Source organism: Hetaerina americana, unplaced genomic scaffold (genome assembly GCF_022747635.1).
Source record: "Hetaerina americana unplaced genomic scaffold, ioHetAmer1.1.p SCAF_10, whole genome shotgun sequence".
Taxonomy (NCBI): Eukaryota; Metazoa; Arthropoda; class Insecta; order Odonata; family Calopterygidae; genus Hetaerina; species Hetaerina americana.
The window spans coordinates 46,477,457-46,484,560 of NW_027286070.1; positions in this window are offsets into that span (position 1 = coordinate 46,477,457).

Below are 7,104 nucleotides of genomic sequence, written 5' to 3' on the forward strand. Positions count from 1 at the left end.
CTACTGAATGTCATCATATCAAGAGTCATGGATATTGATTCTTAAATTCTCCTTGAGACGATCCCATTCCTCATCACCCTCTGCGTCAATCTCTGTTGATTTCCACCGTTGAAGGCTAAGTTCCACTTCTGACCACGAAAGTATCCTTCGTCCCCACTTCAGTACCACAATTTACTGTCGGTCAATCACACAATCCTAATTTTGACCATTTAATTGTCCTGTCTCTTGAAATATGATGAACCTTCGCCATCCTGTCCCATATCTGAGCTACGTAATACGAACCACCTTCATGATGGCTTTTTAGCTGGTAAAATAAAAGTACACTATACAAGTATTAATCTTCTAAACTTACTGCATGGGAGTGTTATGAGTTCATGAGCTCTCTACCAATAAAAGCATAGCCTCATCAGGTAGTAAGAACGTAGTACTTTCCATGTTCTTATGAAGTGTTAAGTCCTACAACTGGTTATCACATCAAAATTTCATAAATGATGGTAACATTTTACTGCGGCAAATGGTATGTGAACTAACGGATCTGCTAAAAACGACTAGTAGAATGTTGTTTTGGCCATATTTTAAACGGAAAAATTCTCAAAGATGATGATATTTATTTATTTAGCCTTAGTCCGAAAACAGCACTCTGGCCTTCACATCGGACTATTAACAAAGAATAACAATGGAGACGATTACAAACACCCAAGCCCTAGGCGGAAGAAACCCACCCAGGCGGGAATCGAACCCGCGACCCATAGATTGGCAGACGAGGACGTTACCCCGTCGCCACCGAGGCCGGCGTTACTATTATTTTATTACATTAGCATGGTTTTACCATTGTTATATTTAACGTCTTACGAATTAATTTATGATTCGACGCTAATATGGCTGATTACTGGGATTCATCATATGCACATTCATATGAACTCAAAAAAATAATTTACTGAAAACTAGTCCAAAATCAGTCTTCGTTATAGTTGCACCATAAGCAATAAAAAACTGAGTTAAAAGAGAGATACATTTGCGAGGTAGGATATAAGCTAACCAAAAGTAAGTACAGAAATGATACAGCGTAGTTTTTTTACTAGTACCCTTGAACCCCAGCGTGGCATAATCTAAGACACCCCAAGTCACGAGTAACACAGCCCATTTTCTATTGTCCTTCAGTGCAGCTGACTGAATAACTTCTTTTTAATATTGAACAAATTACCAAAGAAATAACACCTCTAGCCTGAATAATCAACTAATTTGATTTGGCAGAATATTCAATTATAAACTGGCCGGCGCTGCACCGCTTATTTCGCGCGATCAACAGAATTTCCTGCGAGACGGCATTCCAATGAGTTATTTTACATTCAGTCCTTGAATGGAATGATGAGCAGTGAGCAAATTAGATTTTCTTTAATCAATCATAATTTATTCCCGGATTTCATCCCGCGCACTGAAACGCAGCCCTGGGAAAAGGCGCCCAGAGCCGGAAGCCGCACGTAGCTCCAGATATAAAAAAAATAATAAAATAAACATTCGGGAACGTTACTTTTAATAACTCCCTCTCTTTTACCCTCACTCCCTCCATTCTCATTTAATTCCTTTAAAGTGGCGCCGTCATTCCCATTGTTTGTTTTTCATTTCGAAAGTCGATTCGTCGACGTCTGGTCTGGCTGCGCGCCCGCAATGAAACACCCGGAGATGGCTAGGGGTTGGGGGGCTTGGGGAACGGAATGACTGGGTAGAGTAGTGGGAGAGATTTTAATGCAGAAACGACGGGGAGTGGAGGGTTAGGGGAGTTCGTTCGCGTTAGAGGGGTAGGCACGCGTAAAGGGTACATGGGTAGGAGAAATGAAAATGTTCGGAAGCGTGCGTGCGTGCGGAGAGAGTGGAGAATAGGTGCTTTTTTTCCATCCCCGTCCCCTCTCTTATGAAAGCGCTCGCCTCGATCGACGAGCGATTCACGCTGCGCTGAAAATGGACTTTAATCGGCGATGAGATAAAGCAGTCCTTCCGCCTAGCTATTGCGACTAATGTGTTTCGATCCCCGAAAAAAAATTAAGGAATAGAAATAATCTCAACGTTGTTTTTGAAGAGCGTGGACACCATGGGATAAGCCGAGTAAGCTAATACTGGGAAAGTGGGAATACGCCCCCGGCTAGCTCGGGAAGAAATGGGGGATCGAGATGGTGTGGTACCTAGCTTACTAATTCCCATCCAGAGGGCCCGCGTTTGAAGACAGCAAATTTTTATCAGTGTAATCACGATCCCTGCTTGGGGTGCTTTATGGAGAGCACTTTCAGTGAGTATGCTGTCCGTCGAATGGGGCGTTAAACTGCGGATCCATTGGCACCTTTCATCGAGAGTAGGCTAATGCCGACGCCAGGTTTCTCTTCACCCTTTATCCTTTTCTATCCATCTCTAATGGTGCAAATCACCTTAGCTGTCGATCTCCTCCCCTAAATCTACGACTATCTCCTCGGGAAGAAATGGTAAGAGAAAAGAAAAAGAGTTTTACGCCTAGCTTTAATGAGTCCTAGGTCAATACTCAGTTCAGCGATTAACGCTAGTTGATTTTAACCTTAATGACTGTATTTACATGGAATTTCCGTGTTCTATGGGTTAATATTCATTTCATGGTTTAAAAATTGGTGCGATTTTGATGAAGAATGGATGGTGGCAGCCAAGTGTCTCACTGACTCCCGAAGTGGTATACCTATTAATACTAATGTAATCAATAGCAAAGGAGGATTGGTCAGTGATTCATTAATAATCAATATCTATTAGCTATTGCAGCGTGAAAATATAATTATAGTAGGGCTGGTGAAAATATGCTTAAAGGCAAATGTGTGCATAGAGCGTGCCTCCTGTGTGAAGTAAACGAATGGAAGAGGCACCACAAATAAAGCGGTAATCATCAGCAATGATAAATTCCCGCTACGGTTACTATTACTCCCAAAAATATGTTCACTTAAACTATTATTGAAGTTTTGTCTACACATAAATATTTAAAAACCGATGCAATTACATTGAATCCCTCTCTTAAAATACAAGTATGGTTGGTCTTAAAGGTAAGTTCCTAAATTTAAATATGGATATTTTTGCGCGAAAAAAGGTTTCTAGGGGAAAGACCATTTTCAAAATAAATCTTAATTATTTTACATATAGATCAAACCCTAATATTGATGCAGAATGATCGTCATCACGAATTATCAATATAAAGGATTGTTTTTAGCCCATATACTTGCTCTCCTGTTACCTGCATAGCTGTTCATTTCCTGATAAAGATGCTTGCAAAACCTATTCCCATCACCTGCTTCTCGTAATAGTTCATTCTCGGCCATCCGCTAACATTCCTCTCCCTCAAGTCCTTTAAATCTTCAGTAAACTCTCGGTCCTGAGGATGTATCTTATTAGTTTTCCTCTTCTTCTATTAAGTTTACTCCAAAAGATCCCCTCATGACCCGCCTTGCGAAATACTTCTTCGTTTGCTAGTATTTCTATACGTATAATTTCAATAATTCCTCACCAGTACCACATTTTCTTTGCCAAAAATCTTCTCTTTTTTGCTGCCCTCACCTATCAAGCCTTATGTGTGTGAATGTCACACGCCGTCGAGCTTAGTACTGGGTCAACTCTACCATCATCTACTAAACCGATCTTCGGGTTGATTACTGTGTTTCTGGTTTATACACATACATATATATAAATAAATACTAAATAAATAAATAAATATATATATATATATATATATATATATATATATATATATATATATATATATATATAGTAGACTACACGCATGCATTTAAATGAATCGCTTCCTTAAGATTACGCTAGTACTATTTGTCGCTATTAGTTGTGTTTTCTAATATAAAGTCATCTTTTTTACTCTTATTCTGCTCACTTCTATCTTTTGCTACTTCTACTGTGCAGATAAGTTTCCAATTTTAGTGGCCATTATATCCACCACGTAAAGGCTCATTTTGCTCTCGAAAAATTGCGCTGCAGCAATAACCCTTTTGGTTTGGTGGAGAGTAGCGTTCTTTGAGTAGGTAATCCAGGATTTTAAGATGAGTTTTATCGCCGTTTTATTACATCAGGAAATCGAAAGTGCACTTTTATGGCCGCAAAGACACGAAATTTGGGTAACATTAGAACTTATCTTTAAAGTTTCATTTTCTCGTGTCTTACGACGAGGCTTTCTCCAAATATTTACACTAACGTATGTACATTTATAAATATATATAGTTTTAAATAATTGCTGATATTCTTTTTTGGGCACCTATTTTTACTGTTCTTGTGATGGACATATTTTCGTTTCTTGCTTCCTCAGTTAATTTTTTCGTTTTGGGCTGATTTTCAATATATTTTTTGTGATTTCTTTATTAATTTTTCATATTTTTGAAGCCGCACTTAATTACCGGAGGCAGTGACAATCGATTTTTAAGCACTTTGACGGCCAAGGTCACTTTATTTCGTGAACTCCGTGAGAGACACTTCATTGCGGGAGAACATAACTCTCATCCCAAAGTATTAATTTGAATCCGAGGTCTTTAGGTTACCCGAGGAGAAATTTAGCCCTTCAAATAACCAAGATGGTTTAAAAAGGCACTAACTTTTATCGCCAGTAAATTGCCATTTACCGAGAAACAAAACTGTTGTAAATAATAATCCTAATGAATTTTCTTCTTTTACAGTCGTGTTAATCATCGTGTTTACAATGGCATGGAACTTAGTTGTAATTTTTATAGTTTTAATATTTGAAATTAGTTAAAACATGAAGTATTATAATGCAAAGCATTTAGTTTTAGTTCGCTCTTATGGATACTTTGCACTAATATGCCGAATTTTCCCGAAATTTACAAATTTTCCTTGCATTTTTAAAGATAAAAATAGGATTAAATCTCGAACAATACAGATCGGCTATCGGTACAGTATGGGAATATATAAAACGGTATGAATGGTTTGAAGGATGGATTGTTTTGTGAACATGAATTCCTTAGAGGGACGAAGGAGAGAAGAGCATTATTCGGGTTATCCAGTATTCCCTCATCAAACAATGAAAATTGTTTGATGAGGGAATACTTAATGAAAGACGTTGGAGAATTCTTGATTAAAAGGGGTGAATGATAAATAAAAACAGTGAGAGTATCCAAAAAAATAATTACTTATTTACTCAAACTCCAAATTGAAGGAGAGAAGTGATTAAAAACGCAAGAAAAATATGCTCAGCTACGGTATCTGCATAAAGCACTCACACACAGCTCGACGGCACTCTCTCAACTTCAACAAAGACTGGTTAAATATAGCGACGAGCTCTTTTCAAACTTAAACTGTACGTATATAAGGTAATGTAAATGTATAATTGTGGATATGAGCACCAAAAATTAAAATGTAAGTACCATGAGGGGAATCGTAAGTATTAATATGCTAAATCAAAGAGGGAAACGAGTGTGTAACTAATAACCTCAGTTATTACTCATAAAAGATGCTTCGCACAAAAACCCGACCGCTACCTCGATAAAGTTATCTGATAATAATTTAACGTATTAAGAAATACACTGAAGTTAATCAAAAGGCTCCCTTGTTCACTTGACCTATTGCGCAGAATATCTAATTGTTCCTCGTGATCGTGAAAATATAAAGTTGAAAAATTTCAAAAGAAGTATCATAAATATATCATTGTATGCTGAAAAGTGTTTTCTGATACATATTTCAAATTGTGCACGATTAATTATGCTTATTTACATTGGAATTTATTATAGGTATCGGAAATATCTAAGCAAGCTTTCCACATTGCCGATTGACTATTTATCTCGTGAATAGAACGCTTTAGGTACTCTGGCATCGGCGAAGGATGAACGGCGATTTCACTCTTTTTTACGCAGTTGGCCAGCAATGGTGTATTAGTCTAAAAATATACAACATTACCTATGTAAAAATATTTTCCCAAGACGAAGGGTTATAATAGAAATCGATCTATAAAGGGTTGAGAAAGATTGGGATTGAAATATCTGTGTAAAAGAACATGTAAATCACTTGGCAAAGAGACGTTAAGAGCTCTCTGTCTGTGACGACTTTACATCAGACTGCACGTAGGATGCCAAAACTATATGCAGGTAATATTCAGAAACCATGTACAAGTAGCGGCGATGCTAAGTATTTAGGTAAGCCATTGCTTATGGCAGAGAAAAGAAAGCAATTTTTTTGGAAATATTTCCTTGCGATACGGAACTGAAGCATTTTACCCGGTACAAATAAAATAATCGTACGTGCATATGAATGCCAAGAGGAATCAAAATTGATCCAATTCACCGAAACAATAGGAAGGCAAAATGATAACATTCATGGTTATTAGTCATCATTTTCGCTTTAGGAAATCGCATAGAGGCGCCAAGGATCATTCTATTTTCAATTCGCAAATTTATCCCCCCTTACGCCGGCTTGATTACGTTAGTAGGATAGGGTGGGTTATAAGTGAGACTAGAATGCAATAAGGGACGTCATTTATCTGTGTAGTAGTGTCGTTTAAGAAATAATTATTAATCACACATAGGAAAGCGTTTAAGAGAGGGGAGAAAAATACAACAGAGGCGGATTGCAATAGGAAAGATAACAGTAAAATCCATTCGGCAATTCCTGCTCTTGATTGCCGCCAGGTAACGAGGTTTTAAGATCATAAAGAAGTGGAACGTCATTAATGGAAGTTTAAAGCGAGCTTAATGGCTTATTCCGCAAAAAACCAAGGCATCCGCTTCCACCCGTTCCATTCCTTGAATGAAGATGGTGGAAACGGCAAAGCCATTTGAACCGAAGTTATGACTCATTCCGGACTTATGGCATTCGGAGCCGTAAAACACCCACCTATCTCGCACGGCAACCCAGCCCCGGCCGTGCAATTTGCATGCGTACTTTTCAGCAAATATGAGTGGGTTATTTCCCAGCCCCCCCCCCCTCCACATCAATAGTGATATATTTATTGCACAGCCTATCACTCGTATCCGGAGACCGAAAAATGGAAGACAAGCCAACCAGAGAGGAGGTGGTCTTTTTAATTTGCTGATAAACGCGAGAATTAATGCGCTGGCTACCCAGCTGTATTTTGTGCGGAATTTCCAA